At 39.1% G+C, this 19,827-nt stretch overlaps 2 pseudogenes across 1 annotated transcript in view; one reads left to right on the top strand and one right to left on the bottom strand.

Moving 5' to 3' along the window:
- Positions 1 to 19,086, top strand: part of LOC148723836 (protein inturned-like) — a 33,652-nt pseudogene extending 14,566 nt beyond the window's left edge. The window contains exons 6-19 of the transcript XR_015991533.1: positions 9,708 to 9,797; positions 10,196 to 10,273; positions 10,667 to 10,832; positions 11,341 to 11,394; positions 11,793 to 11,855; positions 12,258 to 12,383; positions 12,613 to 12,717; positions 13,604 to 13,653; positions 14,086 to 14,187; positions 14,576 to 14,727; positions 15,203 to 15,404; positions 16,385 to 16,571; positions 16,817 to 16,962; positions 17,781 to 19,086. The product of XR_015991533.1 is annotated as a protein inturned-like (transcript). The remainder of the gene's footprint in view (positions 1 to 9,707; positions 9,798 to 10,195; positions 10,274 to 10,666; positions 10,833 to 11,340; positions 11,395 to 11,792; positions 11,856 to 12,257; positions 12,384 to 12,612; positions 12,718 to 13,603; positions 13,654 to 14,085; positions 14,188 to 14,575; positions 14,728 to 15,202; positions 15,405 to 16,384; positions 16,572 to 16,816; positions 16,963 to 17,780) is intronic.
- Positions 3,839 to 9,105, bottom strand: LOC148723837 (uncharacterized; annotated as a pseudogene).
- Positions 19,087 to 19,827: the final 741 nt, after the last annotated feature.

Here is a 19,827-nt window from a genome sequence, read left to right as displayed (position 1 = left end):
TCTCAAATACATTTTTCATGAGGTCTTTGGGAACTAAGTTCCTGTGTCAACCAATCATATTTGGTTTGTAGTATCAACTTTGTTCTTTAGGAACTAAGTTCCTCAACAAACCAATGACATGGAAGAATGTATGACATGTCATTTCTAAATTAAGGTTTGCCTGTTTTATTCATGTCAACACTAAATAACACAGACAACAAATTGAATTTATAACATGGCAGAGCCGCGCAATCAAACTCAGTATCTGTAAGCGTGCTCCAGATCTCGATAGCACACGCTGTTGGCGCCTGCAAATGGCTTCGCCAGAATTTTTTTTTTTTCGCGCGAGCGGCAAATTTGTGAACACGGTGAAAAATATTATACTTCGCGACAATAATGGATAAAAATAGAGACTCGGCCCACCAATCCCAAAACGAAGACAATTTTGCGACCTTTTCCCTTTGGCTAGAATTCTTAACCGAGGCAGAAAAAGAGAAAAACAACGGGAAACGAGACTCGGCATCAGCGCTGTCACGATTCGCTTCACTGAACAAACACTTCTAAGATAGTGTTGTCCGTTATTCGTGTCGGATTTCGGATGCAAAATTTCACCGGCTACGTTATAAAACAATTGGTTCATGCTTTTAGCTGTGCACTATCGACTTATGGAGCACTTGTAATCTTCCTGTAATTAGAAAAGCTTACGTAATACATCAAAATAAACGAGCTTGAAGAGGATTGGGTATCAGACGTGATCAGTCAAGTGTGACGAGGCACTGAATTGTCGAGTTTGGCGGAGTTCGTGAGTATTTCTTTTAGGTTGATTGATGTTGGCGGAGGCTGCGTGAATTTTTCAAGTCGTGTGAAGTTGGCGGAGGGCGTGTAAGTTTATCGAGTTACGTGCTATTGAAGAGTTTACCACGTGGAAACTACGTTCCTATTCTGGACTAAATCTTCTTGTTGCTGTTACGACAACCCTGAGTTCAGTCTATTCGCCGAACTAACTGTCCTCTAAAATATTAAACCGCGTAACACTCATTAACAACATGATATCATACGTGATTTGCCTTCATATGTTATTACCTAGTTCACATTAATTAAGGAGAATGTAATCTGAGGAAGCTGCAAATGCTTCGTGCAAACGTACCGAAAAAAATTCTACTGCTGCAGCAGTGTAGCGACGAACAGTCTCCGTGGGAACACGAATAGAATTGGTAGAAATTAGTTACCAGTTTGGCCAATCAGCTAGCGGTTACCTGACTTGAGATTGGAAAAAGATCCAGGTGAGGTTAGGAGTTCCTGCGAAATTGATCGCGTACGATCGATATATTTCGCAAGATAGTTGCGCAGGTATCTTTTTCGCGAACCACATTCAATCTTGTCCAACCAATGTCATTTGGTGGCTCGGTGGAGTGATAAATGCGTTTTGAATGTCGCAAGACACGGCTGAATCCGTTGGGAATGTGTTTTGGGAAACACGAAAAAGAACAGCGGTCACGGTCTATTCCCCGCCAAAACTTACTTCATGGCGCGAAATGAGGCAACATCTCTTTTAGACATCTTACCCGAGATGAAGCTAAGCGAAGATGGGTGGAGATAACTATTTTTCTGAGGACTGAATTCCTTGGGAAGAAAAACCCAAGTGCTCCATAAGTCGATAGTGCACAGCTAAAAGCATGAACCAATTGTTTTATAACGTAGCCGGTGAAATTTTGCATCCGAAATCCGACACGAATAACGGACAACACTATCTTAGAAGTGTTTGTTCAGTGAAGCGAATCGCGACAGCGCTGATGCCGAGTCTCGTTTCCCGTTGTTTTTCTCTTTTTCTGCCTCGGTTAAGAATTCTAGCCAAAGGGAAAAGGTCGCAAAATTGTCTTCGTTTTGGGATTGGTGGGCCGAGTCTCTATTTTTATCCATTATTGTCGCGAAGTATAATATTTTTCACCGTGTTCACAAATTTGCCGCTCGCGCGAAAAAAAAAAAATTCTGGCGAAGCCATTTGCAGGCGCCAACAGCGTGTGCTATCGAGATCTGGAGCACGCTTACAGATACTGAGTTTGATTGCGCGGCTCTGCCATGTTATAAATTCAATTTGTTGTCTGTGTTATTTAGTGTTGACATGAATAAAACAGGCAAACCTTAATTTAGAAATGACATGTCATACATTCTTCCATGTCATTGGTTTGTTGAGGAACTTAGTTCCTAAAGAACAAAGTTGATACTACAAACCAAATATGATTGGTTGACACAGGAACTTAGTTCCCAAAGACCTCATGAAAAATGTATTTGAGATCTGAATGGCTCATTCTGAAACTAAGATACCTTTAATGTCAAGTACGTTTTGAAATGGTGATGTACACAAGTCAAAACAGTCTCCCCCGGCAATGTTGCTCTTGCGATAAGTTTTTAGACCGGTTTATGTTGCTTATTACAACATAGCTTCTAATACCCCGTTCACACAAATAAAACATGTCTAATTAAACAAAGTTTAATGAAACCCTGTTTAATAAACCGTGGTTAACTGATTAACTCGTTCACACTGAACAGCAGGAGTTGACAACAACGCAGCCTCATGTTCATGCTCAGCCTCGTGTTCGTGTCAGGAAAATGTTACAACATCAGATAGCCACAACATGTAAAGTGTAAACAAAATGACGGATGGGCGAAATATTGTGCTTTTGTTTTGGAAGAGACAGAGAGAAGAAAGCCGAAAAGTCGCGGAAAATCGCGCAAAGCTGTTCAGGAAGCGACTCTACCGATACCTCCGCCGCAGATGTCTTGTGTCATCTGTGTTTTTAATGTGGTTGACGCGACAACTATTTCAATGCGCCCCAAGTTTACGTGGAGTTTGGAGTAAAAGCAGGTCTCAGTCCTTTTGGGAGGAGACCTGCCAAGGCTGGAGCGATGATGATTGGGTAGAGAACTTCAGGATGTCGAAGGATTCGTTTGAATATCTGTGCGCTGAACTATCACCCCATATCGCGAAAAGGAACACGAACTTTCGTAAAGCCATTGCAGTTCGCCTTCGCGTTGCAATTACTTTGTATTGGCTTGCCGACTCCGCTCGCTACAGAACTATTGGAAACTTGTTTGGCGTTGGAAAATCCACCGTATGTACCATCGTGAAACAGGTATGCGAGGTACTTTCAGGTACTCTTCTTCCTCGGTATATTTTCTTTCCGCAAAATCAGCATGAAGTACAAGATCAGATCGATGGCTTTAGAGGTCGTGCGGGGTTTCCCCAAGTAGTGGCCGCTCTTGACGGTTGCCATATCCCTATCATTGCACCTCTCCAAAGTCCGGAAGATTACGTGAATCGAAAAGGATTCCACGCAGTAACACTGCAGGGATTGGTTGACAGCAACTATCGTTTTATTGACATTTTTGTTGGATGGCCGGCGAAAGTTCACGACGCGCGGGTATTTAAAAATTCACCGCTGTTTTCCCACTGTTGTGCGAGGACTTTCCTACCGCTTCAATTATCTCGAGTCATATCAGGTGTGAGAGTTCCACCCTTGATAGTTGGGGACTCTGCATATGCCCTAAGCGACTGGCTAATGAAGCCGTATACTGATAATGGGAAGTTAACGCGAGAACAAGTGAATTTCAACAAGACTCTCAGCATGACAAGAGTGGTGGTGGAGAATGCCTATGGAAGGCTAAAGGGTAGGTTCAGAAGAATTGCAAAGAGGCTGGACCTTAACGTTGAGACTGTTTGTCTTGTCATTGCTGCCTGTTGTGTGTTGCACAACTTCTGTGAAGTCATGGGTGAAGACTTTAATGAGGAGTGGCTGCAAGGTGTGCAGCTCCATCTTGGTGTTTACCCAGTCAATCCAAACCAAGGACAAAACAGGAATGCTGTAGCCATCAGAGAAGCCATCAAGACATCTTTATTGTAATTACTGTGTGAATAGCCTCCCATGCAGACATTGTTTTGGCTTTTCAGGCAACCTCTCCTAACAATGTCTGCTTGGGAGGCTAAAAAACAAAACAAAGTGGTAACTTTATTACCAACACAAATTACGGTGCAGACCTGTGTTAAATTTTGCTTATAAAATTGTTGTAGCTGGAAATTCTATGGTCATGCAAGTTTAATTAAAGAAAGATTTTAGCTATTACATGTACTTTGTGAATCCAGAAACCATGATCAATTCAATAATTTTGGACTTTGACATTTTAATTGTGTATTTACCAATCACATGCAAGAGAAAACCACACATAAAAAAAGCAATCAACACACTTAATTACCATTTAAAGCTGGCTTGAGCCACACCCTGATTTATCTCATTTAGGGATTCTTTTCAATCTAGGGAACTTTTTCAAATTTCAGAAGGGCATCTTTGCCTCTTTATTAAAGACTCCCCCCTCCCGCCCTAACCAGGTACTTACATTCTTATGACTATAAAACATCTTGCAATCTTGCATCCTTTACAGAGCATTTGCTATTTGTGTGGGGGTTAAATCTTACATTGAATAGTCATTTTAAGCTGTTGTAGCTGTTTTGTTGCATTTGTTTTATAATAATAAAGTATTCTTAAATCAACAATATACAGAAAAAGAGTACTCTTTTCTGATTATCAAATTATAGTCTGACATGAAATAATTTACTATTAACTGAATTGAGGTGAAATCAAATACTTAAGAGGGTATATCAGTTATGGAAGAGTACTATACATACATGAAATACTAGATATGAATTGTATGAAGGCCTGAAAAAGTTTGTTTTCAGCAGTAAATTTTTAAAAAATTCATACAGACTGAATTTGTTCCTGTGAAAAAGCAAGACATTGAAAATCACAAAAAAATAATTCATGCCAGACTGTTAGAATATTATATCAGCTGGGGCAGTGTAGTCACATGTAGATTGAATTATTTTACACATACTTTTGCTCTGTTTAGGTCCAAATATTTAACTCCATGATGTGACACAGCCCCTTTAGTAACTTACAGTTAATTCACAGAATTTTCACCCACCAGTAACTTGAAAAAAAACTCTTGTGAAAATTTATTTTAAACTGACTTTGAAACCTTCTCTGAGCCTGCAAGCAGCTGAGAGCAGTAAGAAGAGGCTGTATTTCTTACAGTACCTTCAACACTTCTGACTGGGAGAAGGGTCGTATGATTGATAATTATTCTAAATCAAGTGTATTTTCAGGGAGTAACAAGAATGCCATAAATTGCAGTTTCAATAGTGTAAGAATTTTGTGTGTCCCACTCAAGTAGAACTTGATTCTTATTTTTGTACTCAGGTTAGTTCATGTGATTTCTTGTACGTATATATACAGTTTATAGGCATGTATATGTTGTAGTTTAATTTTATACTTGGTTCAAATTTTATTTTCCTTTGTTCTTGGTCATGTTCAGCTCTCTGGTGTTTTTAGCTACTTAGTTATTTCAGGGAGTTGGTAACCCTAAACAAGTTTATCAAATCAGTTTTTTACAAATGACTGTAATTCCTAAATTATGGAGTAATAAAGTTGTTGTTGTTGTTCATGTTAATGTATGATAATGAGTTTGAAACAAAGGAAAATAAAATTTGAACCAAGTATGAAATTTAACTACAACATATACATTATCGTCATTGTATTTTGAGGTGGACTCTTGACGAATTGCAATTCCTGCACATGAAATAAGCAAAGGTCTATTGATTCTGTATTGACCACTACATTTGTAAATTGAGGAATATTGGAATTCCCTGGGAGTTAGATTTAGAAAAATAACGTGGAATAAGTTCTGAAATCACTGGAATTCTTAGTAGGTAAACAAAAACTGTGGGAAATTCTTCAATAATAGACACATACATAACATTAAGTGTATTTCTTGGGGGAATCCCATGTCTGACCCCCTACAGTGGCCCATAAGTGCAAACCACAACACAAACACTGAAAACACAACACACATAAACTGAAAACACAAAACACAAAACACACACTAAAAGCACCACAAACTTATTTGAAACGCAATACATTTATCTGAAACACAACACACAACTAACAACACAACACAAACACTGAAAACATAACACACACAAGCTGAAAACACAACAGACTTTCCTGTGTTTGTGTTGTGTAGGTGGCCCATAAGTGCAAAACACAATGTGTTGTGTCTCAGATAAATGTGTTGTGTTTTCAGCTTGTGTGTGTTGTGTTTTCAGTGTTGGTGTTGTTAGTTGTGTCTCAGATAAATGTATTGTGTTTCAAATAAGTTTGTGGTGTTTTTAGCGTGTGTTTTGTGTTTTCCGTTTGTGTGTGTTGTGTTTTCAGTGTTTGTGTTGTGTTTTGCACTTATGGGCCACGGTAGAGGAGATACACTACAAATGTGCACAGACTCGATACTTAAAATATCCGTCCAACATTAAAAGCAGGCTTAGGAAACCCAAGCTTGATATTTGAATAGTATTGAAAAAGGCGTTTAAAAATATGAGCCAATCATTTGAGCAAAGAATCACAGCGAATGAACTAACGATAATGCCGTCAAATTAAACAAGAAATATAATTTCAAGGAATGAACGTTTTAAAATCGCTCATAAGCTGGTCTAATTTTTTTTCTAACGGCTCGCACAAAATGACAATACCGAACTGGAAACTGACGCCGGTACTTACTAGGTTCTACTTATGCAGAACCTGCGCCAGTTTCAGGAGAAATTCTTGATCCTCCTTCCTTCGCTTCTCCGCTCTTTCTTCCTCTCGCCTCTCTCTTGCCGCTTCAGCTTCGATGAAGCTCTTGTCAGCCGCTTGCTGATACTCCATAAAGGACTCAAACATTTTGTCAAATTTTGTAAAGACATCAGAGGCGGTTTTCCTCTTTTTATTTGCCTTTAAGACGGCCGACTGACGGGATACCGGCTTCTTTGTTTCATCGGCTTCGGTTACACCTGGAGGAACAAGTTACATGGCGATTGCTTAAACATGAAAGCCAAGAGAGACATAAAATATGATAAATTGACTTTTGGTTCAGTTATCTCAATATTACACTGTAATATACGGATACACCTGTCTCTTATCTCCTTGTACGCATTCAAAAACTCTCCAAACGTATTGATTGAATTGATTATTACTTTTTTTGAGATGTCAGATTTTAGAGTTTATATTGTAGATTAATAATTGTTGTTAACTAGACTGTTGTCCCCAATATTAGCTTGTGCCTGTGCTGCTAAATATTTTTGACACTGAAATAAAGTTCTTGTTTTTGGTTTGTGACGTGACTTTTACAGACGAAGATGGATGTTGCTTTTGAACACCATTGTATTGTCTGGCCCTCCAATCGGAGAGCATTTTATAACTCTTACCTGTCACCACTGTTACACAGTTGAAAGGTTTCTCAAGGTTTTACGGACCTTTCGTTGCTGCTTCCAGGGATGTTTACGTTCGGCTCAACGTTTTCTGCTTTTGTTTTTTCTCCATCACCGTCGCCATCAATGGAAATTGTTGCGGACTTTATAATCACCTTTGGTTTTGTACATGGCTTGTCCGACATTAGCTCGTCCACTTCGTCGAAGAAAGCCGGCTTCTTCTTTGGTGTGGCATTTCCCGTCTTGGTGCATTCGTCTTTGTAACTTCTGTACGCGCTTATCAGAGTGTGAATTCGTGTCTTGCAACTGCTGTCGTCTCTGTCTTCGTAGCCTGCAGCTCGAAGATATGCCGCAATTTCTAGCCATATAGGCTTTTTTCGTGTACATGATTTTAGCTTAAGCTGGATATTCTCGTCTCCCCACTTTTCAAGCAACAGGAGGGTTTCTTTATGCTCCCAAACTCTTCCGCGCGTTTTGGTTTCTGTCGCCATTTTGAATAGGTTTTATCAAACACGATTGTTAAACTACCTGACGAGGTAGTTTTGTTAAACACGGTTTAAGACGCGTTTTCTTAAACGCGCCCGCAGTGTGAACGGCTAGTCCTCTTAAATATGTTTATCAAAACAAGTTTAAAACATGTTTAAGCTTTGGTGTGAACAGAGTATAAGAGTCGTGCAATCAGACTCAATTGCGCGAGCGTGCTTCCCACTGATTCACGCTGGTGACGTCAAATCCCTCGGGACAATTTTTTTTCGCGCGAGTGACTTCAGCATTTTTCATTAAAAACCGGGAAAAACTTCCGTAAAAAAGTTAAACTAGACATGGCAACAAGCGAATACGCCGATGGAGATCTGCCTAATTTTTCTTTGGGAATGGATTTTTTCAACTCACGAGAGAGAAGAGGAAAACAAGAAACTCAACGCCGATTACATCTCGTTTCGCAAGTGTAAGTTCATTTCTACGCATGAATACACCTGTCATTTTTTCACCAATCCGAGACGAGATCATTGAAGCGTAGCGAAATACTTTTCCGAAACAAAATAAACAACGCATTTGAAGCGTCGGAGAGGAAATTTCTGCCCTTTATACATACACTACAGCGTTGAAAATGTTACGAAACGATTGGTTGAGTACAAATGTCACGCGGTATTTGTACTCTAGAGTATCGGTTAAACAGATTTTCTCGCATCGCGCAAGCGGAGAATTTGTAGTTAAATGACGGTGGATTTGTAGTTAAATGACGAAAAACAAAACGGCAGCCAGTTTGAATCATACATCCTACGACGAAGAGTCAGAATGGCTGGCAAATATAGATCTAAGTTTACTAGATGAATCAAATGAAAAAGAACAGCTCGACGTCCAGGAAATTTCTTCCTTTAATTCATCGAAGAAAATAGAAACAGCAACAAAACAACGCGCCAGTTTGGTACTGCTTCGCATACTTCTGTCACGCACTCCCCGTAAATAAATATCCGCGAAATTCACCCGCACTGAACAACATATATATAACAGTTTGGCGTGTTGGATAATAAATAACCTATTAGACGTTTTGTTGTATAGTATCGCTGAGTAAAAATTTTACTCGTTATTTGTATTTTCACACGCCCTACGGGCTCGTCAAACTACGGCACAACTTGTAATAATAATCAGCGATACTACACAACAAAACTACTAACAAGATATATGTATTAGCGCTGGTAAAAAGCGCGGCAAAACAGCTGTGGCATTTTTTACAGAATTGTGTAGTATCAGATGCCTTTTCGTTGACGTGTAGACCATCGTGTATTCGACTCATTTCCAAAGTGTAACATTGTTGTCCGCTCTATTTAGTGTTGACATAAATTAAACAGGCGAATCTTAATTTAGAAATGTCACGTCATGTATTCTTCCATGTCATTGGTTTGTTGAGGAACTTAGTTCCTAAAGAGCAAAGTCCATATTACAAACCAAATCTGATTGGTTGACAAAGGAACTTAGTTCCCAGAGAACTCATTAAAAATGCATTTGAGATCTGATTGGCTCATTCAGGAACTAAGATACCTGAAATGTCAAGTACATTTTAAAATGGTGAAGTACATTTTTAAATGGGGATGTGTTACATGTCACTGTGTACATGTATTTGTGGTTAAATTATGTTTGTGTTATGATTACATTTAGTTTGCAACAAGAGCACCAATAAAGGGTGTACATATAGTTCCCTGTTGATGTACATGTAGATAAGGAGTTGGCATATACACATTTGTAATATATTAGATCCTTCCCCAAAAGGAACAAGAAAACAATTTTGTGTTAAATGGAATTGTGTTTGGCTTCTTGTGTTTTTTTTTTGTTTGTTTTAATTTTTTTTTTGTAAAGACCAGAATTAAATATAAAGTTAAGTTCCTAAGATTAAAGTAGTCTAAGAGTAATTCATTCTGTTATCTATGGCCTTTAGCTCTACCCTAGTGTTGGACAAGAAGCTGATTCATGTTGTATATTCCAAACTGGACAGAGATGTTTTAGTTGTGGCTATGCCAGAGGAAAAGTATGTTTGTTGAATTTATAGTTTTTTCAATGTCCAAAATAGACCATGAACACCATCTGTGCTCTTGGCAAAGTCTGTTGTGTTAGTCAAACACAATCAGTGAAAATAAACTGATGTTAGTGGCTACTTTTTGGGTGCCTCACTCCCTGAGTTCTGCACTAACATTTCTTTCTTCACTCATTTTTTTCTTCGATTTGGGCCTGCTGAAAGGGTGGGAATGCTTTTAGTCTACATTGAAAAACATGAATAATTGTTGTACACATTTTTTAAGAGTAAGGCAGATTGCATTTATTTATAGTCTTGTGTACATGTTGGTTCTTGACCAAGGGTGGACCCAAGGTATTTTCCATGTTTTCTGATTCAAATAATTTTATTAATTCCATCTCTTTTTTTGTCAGAGTACCTCTTGTTCAACTGCAGAAGGTTGTTAATGATGTTACACAGCTCCTCTCTCTTACATTTGGATCAATGCAAAGGTAATGTATACAATGATCTTTTACTTTTATGGTAAAGTTTGATTGTCTGGTGTAATTGTGCTCTGTGTACATTGTAAATGTAATTTTTAATAGTATACATAACATACTTCCCCTTTTTAAGTGACAACTGAATTCTCCCCATAGGCTAAGGAGATGCTTTTTGTGGCCTGGAAGCATGATTTTTGGTGTTCATCACAATCATTCTTTTTTCTAAAGAATGTGATGAGCATACATGTGTATTAATCTGCTGATTAGATGTTATCTTCCCTATACTTGTAATATGGATCTAGTTTTACAAGACAAATTTAGCTCTTGACAGGTACATGTGGCTCACTCATGTTTAACATGTACAAGATTGTGATAATTTTTGACTCACTTGACTTTTCTTCACAGGGCATTTTGTGACAAGCTCAACAAAGTCCGTGTAGACCATCTGTTTTCTCTTTTATTTGACAAAGCCCTGGCCACACCTCCAGGAGCTAGTGAAAAGGATTGTGTAAATAAACTGACAGACCTTTTACCTGGTGTTCAGTGGCTAAACCTACCTCTGGCAGCAGAGGTAAGCGGAATTGCATTCAACCATAACGACAAGTGGTTTAATTATTAAATAATTTTCTTAATCAATAAGCAGATAAAGGGTAGAGATTGTAACTAATAAGAGTGCAATTGTGTGAATCAAGAAAGAAATGTATTGAGATCAAGTCAACTTCCTTTTTCTGGACTCCTGTTTCTAAATTGTGTATTGCTGATTCCAGATTGCATATTTTAGGGCAAACTCAATTTGTATGCCTTGAAGCTGGGTCTTATCACAGCTAATGAAAAAAGAAGTAAATAAACAGTCCCTTCTGCAGCACTCTTTTTGTTTGCCACACTACACTTTACCTTACTCATCATAACCTGCAAAGGAGGCCAAAGACAGCAAATAGTAATTGGTTTCCTGATAAATTATACCTCTGAGAATTGACTGCCCTTTCTTGCAAAAGCTGTGACAACCCCTGTAAAAGTCAAATCCTACATCTCCACTTTGACTAAAGTTCTGTTTAAGTTCAGTTGTTATTTCTTCACAGGTTCATGTACACTGCTGTCTTAATGACTTAGAAGCAGCAGATTATGGAGAATTTGTAAGTGCACTCTTGACTCAGTTGTTGTACATGATTAATATGCTGGATTGTGGTCTGTTCTGTTATATACTACAGAACTATATATTATCTTAATGTTCATGACACTCATGGTTAGTAAGCAAGTATAGAGAAATAATAGAATAACAATTTCTTCAATTTGTCTTGGTGAAAATTATAAATGACAATAAGTCTTTGTGAATTTCATACAAATAGTTTCTATAGCTGTAGCTGTACACACATTTACACAGATCAGATAACATTTGTAATTATCATAATATACACTGCCATGTAACAAGTTTGACATGAGGCTCTCATGGTTGTTGTTCTTATTTATTTATTTTTTTTTGTTTATATATTTTTTCTTTTGTTTTGTTTTCTTGTTTTGCTATCCTTTTTAGGCAGATGAGTTTTTTCAAATTAGAAGATTATATACAATTTTAGGCTCCAGCATATTTTATAAGGTAGGGCTTCAGAAAAAATGTTTATAGAACGTCTCATTCTCATTATCGTGTTAGGGAAGATGTTACTACTTGGCAAGTCCATTTGTACAAACTCTGACCTTCCACTTCCAGTGAAATGTAATGTTGTTACATTTAAAGTCAAGCTCTGTTGACATCGTGTCATATTAGATAATACATCTAATGACACACAACATTACCTAGCCTGATGTCAAGTACATCTAATGTCGCCTGACGTCATGTCATGTTATATCACACCTCAAGTCAAGTGACATCGAATGTCGCATGACGTCATGTCATGTCACATCTAAGCTAGACATCATGTCACGTTACACGTGAACATCTCTACGCCAATTTAACTTGCCACTACTTTTATTTATTGATAAAATGGCTCTTCTTTCCTAGGGATATTTAATAGCCAATCATTTAACAAGAGAAGATTTAGAAGATATCGTATTATACTGTAAATACCACTGTTTACTGGCCATGAGTGCGGAGCAGAGAGTTGGTCAATTAGTCATCTGGCGAGAGGTATGGTAATGTTTAAACATCCCTCCGCTGTATTCCTATCATCTTTTGAACCTCACCCGTGTTCACAAGTCTTCTGCTGCTCGCTATCTCAAACATTTGTCCGCGTCTAGAGATTATGATCAAACCAATTTTCAATGATTACGAGTCGGGCGCATTTATTCAAAATGGGCAGTACACTTTGAAACGCACCATTCGTGTCTCACGTTATTTATGTGTGTCCTGTTTTAAGGTTTTTCCGACGCGAAGACAAAGACCGCGACCTGAAACCAAAAAGGGAGATGGAGAAGAATATTATGAACCAACTGCAAGATATTTTTTACTCATCGTAGGCATGGTAAGGAAACAGAAAGTGCAGTCATTAACTGATGTGTATTAGCAGTAACCTGTATGCGTAACTTGATACAGCCTAGCTAGTTGGCGGTTTATTTATTTATTTTTTTTGGGGGGTGGGGGGGGGATTTTGAGCGGTAAAAGACCCTAGAGAGGAGATTTCCGGTAAAGTGCGGCAGGGCTGCTTAGAAGAATGGAGAAGAGAGATTGAAAAAGCTCTCATAGTCCCCCCTGGTTTTTTGTGTGGCTTCTTCTTGGTTAGTTTGCTAAGATAAGGGGAATTGCATGCACACTATCATCTTGTAGTATCACCCCTGAAAAAAAAAAAAATAATAGTAATAATAATAATAATAATAATAATAATAATAATAATAATAATAATAACAATAATAATAATAAGAGACCACCTGAGGAAACTCTGGATTGTTGCACGAGCTCTCCTGGTCAGCACCCTAGTAAATGTACAGTGAATGTGCAGTGAATGTACAGTGAATGTACAGCGAATGTACAGCGAATGTACAGCGAATGTACAGCGAACGTACAGCGAACGTACAGCGGAGGTACAGCGGATGTACAATGGACGTACAGTGGACGTACAGCGAACGTACAGCGAATGTACAGCGAACGTACAGCGAACGTACAGCGAATGTACAGCGAATGTACAGCGAATGCACAGCGAATGTACAGCGAATGTACAGTGAATGTACAGCGAATGTACAGCGAATGTACAGTGGAAGTACAGTGAATGTACAGTGAATGTACAGTGAACAGTATGGAGAATATGCATACTGATGTTAGGGTTTAAAGAATTAAGGAGAGTGCAACCATCTACAATTTTGAACCATGTCTCTCCACGAAAAACATTTCATTAATATATTTTCTTTCTTTAGAAACACTGGCTTATGTGTGTACTGCTAGAGACAGGTGGCATCTCAAGGCGGTAGGTGCACTTGTGTGAATTTTTTCTCAAATTTCGTGTCGTCATTATTAACTTCAAGCACCGCTTCTATTCTACTTTAGTGGTGGGAGAAGAAACTGGGTGAAAGCGATATAAGTAAATGCTCCATGACCCCGCTGGTATGAATGTTTTCAGTTAATTTCACGCAGGTACTTTCCTCCACTCACTCTTCATTGCTTCGCTCAAGAATTGACCAATAGGTTAAACAAGATTGTCTACCACCCTCATATTCCATTAGAGAATGGTTTAGTCTACCACAGTAAAATTTCACGGCAATTGATCAAAATAATTGAAGAAATAAATGAATGAATGGTCGGACAGACGCATGGATTATAGGTGAATTATTTTATATCAGGCAGTTTGGCGTCTTCACACTGAAAAGAACCTTTCTTTTTCTCGGTTTTTACTCTTCAGAGCGGAGGGTCATCCTCCCCCAGACACCTACTATGTGGATCAAGTGAAGAACGCGCTGCATCAAATAGAAGCCCTGGACATTCCTTCCGTCTGTGAATCAAGGTGAGGATAGGGCTTCGCGCGTAGCTAGCAAATTTGTACGTGTTAGTTAGAGGGATGAAAGTTAAGCGAACCGTATTTTCATGTGTTTGTAACTGAAGCAAACCAGGGAGAAAAAATTGATCGGATAACAAGAGGGTCATTGCGAAGGGCTTTATATTGAATGGTACGTGGTATTAATTTGTGAGAACGCAGCCTTAGAGGATTCAGCTTGCAATTAGGGTTGGCTATTATTTTCCAAGTCTGTTGTCACAAAAAATAGAAGTGAGAACACGGCCAAGAACGGTCAGAGCTTGGACTTAGCTGTTTGAGAATGGTCAAATGGTTAAATCCCTTCATTTTGTTTATAAAATATTGCTTATGACATATCATTGGCTCGTGTATTTCACAGGTTGAGAAGTGCAAGCAATCCTCCTCTAGCCTCTGCAGATATGTTGCTGATTAACCCGCCCTGTTCGTTGAAAACCTCATCAACCGCAGGTGGCTCAGACACACCCACTGCTCAGTAAAAGCACAACAGTGTGGATAACCTGAGGCTTCAAGGTACTATCACGACACATATGACAGTGATTTGCTTTGTAGCACCCAACCTCATTCTCAGTTCTTCTCTTACTCCCCCCCCCCCCTCCTAGAAGTGATGAGGTACCCTTGGAACGTGGGTAAATTGTGTACCTAGGCCATGTGGAAAAATGTATCTGGCAAATAGATGTTTTAAACCAAGTTAGCTGCAAACTTGAAAGAAAAGATGTACAAATGATTGCGTTTCTTTCTCTTATTCTTAAATCAGGATAGCTTTGGAATAGAAGAATGTCTCTTATCACAGCAAATGCAAATATTTCCCCGTCATTGCCTAAACGGCATTAAAATGTTTCATAAGTATTCAAGGAGACATTTCAGTGACACCTGATATACATATTTCTGCTCTGTTACTTAGATGAAGTGAATCTTTTCTTGAATAAGTTACGTTCTTGGCTACAATGGTCCATATTTAATAAGTACTTTCGAATTTGCTTCACAGACGAAGTCGAGTCCTCCGACAGTGGTAGCGTCCCCTCGACACTCCGTCGGAAAGGTTCGGACAGCTCCGGAAGCATGGGGAGCTTGGGGACTAGAGGCAAACTTAGATCATTCCGGTCCCAGTTCTCTCTTAATTCAGCGGGCACGTTTAGGAAGAGTTTACCAGAAAATATACCTGATTTGTCGCAGATAGTAACAGCCAAGTAAGTATTGATAAAAAAAAAAAAAAAAAAAAAAAAAGGAGAGAAATGTCAATTTAGGAACTCTTGAAGCAGAAGACGTACTTCAAATCTAGGAGTGAAAAGCTTAGTACAGGAAGACTCATCTACACTCCATTGAGGGCTAACGCTCGAAACGTCAGCTTTTGTAATCGTTACGGTGGCCAATTTACCATTTCAACTTTGTTGATATATCCAAATTACACCCCATTAAGATGGCACGTTACCTTAGTGAGGTCACTTCCTCGTGTCTACCACGTGACCGTGAATCTACTGGTGTCAAAAATACCCTTAATCGTAGGGATACTTCACACGGTAAATTCTTCACACGAGATGTGTAAATGTCCATTTACAAATGAACCCTTTAGGCAGAAGCTAACTTGTGCTGTACATTCACAAACCATTGTGACAAAGTCTCTTTCAAAGGATAAGAGTTGTTTTCAGTTGTTTAGAAGATCTTCAATGGGGCCCTTCAGTATTGAGACACTTTACATTTTGTCACCCAAAACAGTGCTGAGTTTTATCCATTCAAGCGTGCAATTACGCTTCAACATTGCTTGAAGGAAATTAAACTTAGTAATCGAAAGGTGAAAGGGTTGCGAGTCTCCCCACTCATTGAACATCGCGTGATAAGTTCATCGTTTTCCACCCATTGTAATCTAATCCGTACTCAAGAAAAAGAATTGACGCTGTGCGCCGAAATATCTCGCCTTTTTCCAGAATTAAAAATATAGTCACATTTATCACTAAGTTCCTACTCTCTGTGGTAGAAGTAATTTCTGATGGTAATAGGACTGATTGGAGTCCAATTCAGTCCGCAATCATACAAGTGATTACAACATCGCGGGAGTCCGATTTGTCAATCTTGTTATATCAGATTTCTCATTTGTTCTATCCGATTTGTCAATCTTGTTATATCAGATTTCTCATTTGTTCTATCCGATTTGTCAATCTTGTTCTATCAGATTAACAGGTGGTGCAGAGAACACGCTGTTTCATTACGTCAGCTGGGATTCATTCCAAGGTATTGTGGTGTGTCCAAGTTATGGAGACACGTCCTTCCCAAATGGAGGAGTACATGCTGAGGTGGTGAAGTCATTTCACAAAACATGTCTGTCCATTCGTAGGCTGTTTTCACCCTACTACAAACAGGTGAGTTGAACACCACCTTACTGAAGCTCTAGCAGTGTAATGAACACCAAAAAACACTGTTCTCTTCTTCAGCCACATCACAAATTAGCCCCCTAATTGATAGAGTCACGGAGGTGATAGGCTTAAAGTTTTTCCTTTCAATCCCTTGTATTCTCACAAATAGGTCAAGCATCTTAACAATTCTTATCAGCTTACTCGTCCAGAGACAACGCAATCGAAATAGGTTTTATTTTTTTTAATTGCAGCGTTTAAAACAGGACGGGAGCCGTACTCGATTCACGTCTTCTGGAATGCAGGGAGTGGTTGAACATGGCGCACTGTTTCACAGGACTTCAGAGAGTTCCACAGAGCAGAAGAAAGTTCCTTCTGTCCTAAAATACTGGGTGATAGGGTAAGTTCACAAACCCGACAAAATATGAGAACTGTAGTTGTTCTATCAACGGATAAGTAGAAACGTAAATTGAAGCTCCCCCTTAGGGGCTTTTCAGGCACAATGTAAACTAAGTGCTTCAAAATCCCCACTGGCAGGAGGCAGACCAGTGGGCTAGTTACAGAGGGCAGCCGAGGAGTTGAACTAGGAGCGACCGAGAACAAATCCAGTGCGTATGTGTGTACATGTGTGTGTGTCCCGACCCTAATAATGTAATTCATTCTATGTAATTTGGCTTCCTAGCCTTGTTAACCTTCTAGTTATTTTAGGAAGCCATCGCCCTCTTAGTTTTAATTTTTTTCATATGATGTTAATTTAATCTTTTCAAGGGTGAATAAAGTTGTTGTTGTTGTTGAGTGGCTGGGTGGAGGATTTGAACCCGGGACACCGGATTACAAGTCCAGCACCCTAACCGCTTGGCCACACCGCCTCCCAATTAGGCTTCAGATACGTCCTGATGTAACCACTGACATTTCAGCACGCCTTGTTTTTAAGGATAGACGTGATGTTTAGTAATGAAGTTCTTCAGGTTACAAAAGGACCCAAGGAAGTGTTTGTCATAACTGTAGTCGGTCCGTCATGCCTGCAGGTCTTTATCCGCCGCAGTCTTACTTCCTCTGTGATTATGTGATCTGCTAACTGGCTAGTCAATATTGATTGACGGATCGATAGATTGATTGATTTGTTTGAGAAAAAGCATTGCCCTCTTGTGATATATTCGCATCTTCTTTGGATACTTTTTGGCTGTTAAATAACAAGAACGACTCTTTGCTCTTTAGGCGCCTTTTTCCAGGGGAACATCCAAAGGAGTTGTACGTGTGCCACCATCAGTCTGTGCCTCAAAGTGCCGTGGAGCTGGCCTTCAAATTAGGCTTCGGTGTATGACCTTAAAGATGTGCCTCAGATTAAGTACAAAATGGAAATATCCTGCTTCGTAAGCTTGACGCTGATGATCGTCCTGTTCAAGAGTGACACAACAAAATGGGGATCAAGGGAAGCTTTTTGAGGAATGAGAGTCTGAAAGTCACAAGAAGAAAGTTGGATTGCAAGCGAATTGTTAAACGAAACAAAAAAAGTCATAAATTGATGTTAAATGTTATGGTTATTGACGAGAAACTGTTTATGTTAACCGTTCGAAAAGTTGGTACAGTGTTTTTTGTTTCTGTTGTTGATTGTTATGTTGTTGTTGGTTATTATTTTGTTCTTTTTTTTCCAGTGTTCTTCTGTCGTGGAAGTTGCTTGTAGTACTGATTGATGTTTCAAAATGAGACAAAGGAAATCTTTGGCCAGGAATGTCCCTTTAGAAAGATCGATAGGTTTTGAAATGTAGACAAGACCGAAATATGACTTCTAAGTGATTCTCCTGAACTATAGGTATTCAAAATTTAGTCTATCAGTTTGCCGTGGCGTCCTTTTTTTGTTTTTTTGTGCATTAAACAATACTTATCTTCACATGTCAAAATCTTTGCCAGAAAGGGACACAACGACAAAATGAGTGCGCATGCTTGTAACTTGTTTGCTTTTATTTCGCGGGGATAAGCCTTAACCAGTGTTTTCAGGAAAGTTTCTCTCGAACCTCCTCCGTCACATATCTCTCTCAACCAAAAAAAGATACTTTTTGGTAACAGGTGTGAACTCTTTGAGATTAAAGAAGCACAGAAGCATATGGCTACGAAGTTCGTAGCACGTGTTAATGCATTAAGCGTTTCTTGTCGCCGCCTCGTCTGTAGACAAACCCCCTGGAGAAAAACTTTGTTTTCTCGGTGGAAAAAAAAACAGTGTCAGCTTATGTTTACAGAAAAAGAATCGCGGCCTTGAAGGTTTATATGGCTCGAGAAGCGGAGCATGCACACTCATTTTGCCGCTGTTTCCTAGGATGGTAACGTGTGTGAGCCTGCGCGAAAGGTCCTGGAAACGAGAAAAGTTTGAACAGAGTGGAAGGAGTGACCTGAAGATTAGTAGGTATATTTGAAGGAAAAGGAAACAGTGAAACAATATGTACCCAACAATGTTGATATTTTTTATAGAAATTATGAAACCAAGACTAAGTACATTATTTAATAAAACCTTTTTACGAGTTGAAAATGTGCAGTGGCTTTAGCCAGATGTTCGCTGGAAATATTTCCTGCGGTAAAATATTGGATCGCAGTGACGTGACTCTGAGGGGAGACTGGTCTGCGCATTTCTGACCCGGTATCCAGTCGTTTCGTACCCACGGTTATTTCGTACCCAGTCGTTTCGTATTTACATGCAGTTGGTTCGGGCCCAAGTATGAGTCTTTTCAGACCCAAGTTTGAGTCGATTCGTACCCAAGTTTGGGTCTGTTCATACTTAAGTTTGGGTCAGTTCGTACCCAACTTTTGAGTCGGTTAGTGCCCATGTTTGAGTCGTTTCGTACCCAAACCGCTGATCGATTTTTACCCTTCTCAATACACATCTACTCGAAATACCTCGGGGGAACAGATGTCAATTGTTGCCTAGAACAAATGAGCTTCTAAACCCTTTACACCCAACATAACTACACATATTCTCCTGACTGTTGTCCATTTCCTAAGGTGCAGACAAAGAGAATTTGTTGTACAGTCGAGCTCCTTTAGTTGGTGATCATTTCCTTTGTTCTCGTGACCTTAATGTTTGATTCAGGGATGATATTGTAAGGAGAAGTTAGATGCTTGTCACTCCTCGGGGTTAAAGGGTTAAAAAAACAACTTAATTATTGCCTGGTGCGAGGTAGGCATGATAATTTTTGTTATACTTTTGACTTTTTTAAAAATAACATCGTGTAAGTGTTTTTTTTTTCTCTCCCACTGTCGTTAACATTTATAA

This window comes from Stylophora pistillata, chromosome 9 (assembly GCF_964205215.1).
Source record: "Stylophora pistillata chromosome 9, jaStyPist1.2, whole genome shotgun sequence".
Taxonomy (NCBI): domain Eukaryota; kingdom Metazoa; phylum Cnidaria; class Anthozoa; order Scleractinia; family Pocilloporidae; genus Stylophora; species Stylophora pistillata.
The sequence above is the reverse complement of the archived record's forward strand: the minus strand, read 5'-3'. Positions and strand labels throughout refer to the sequence as shown.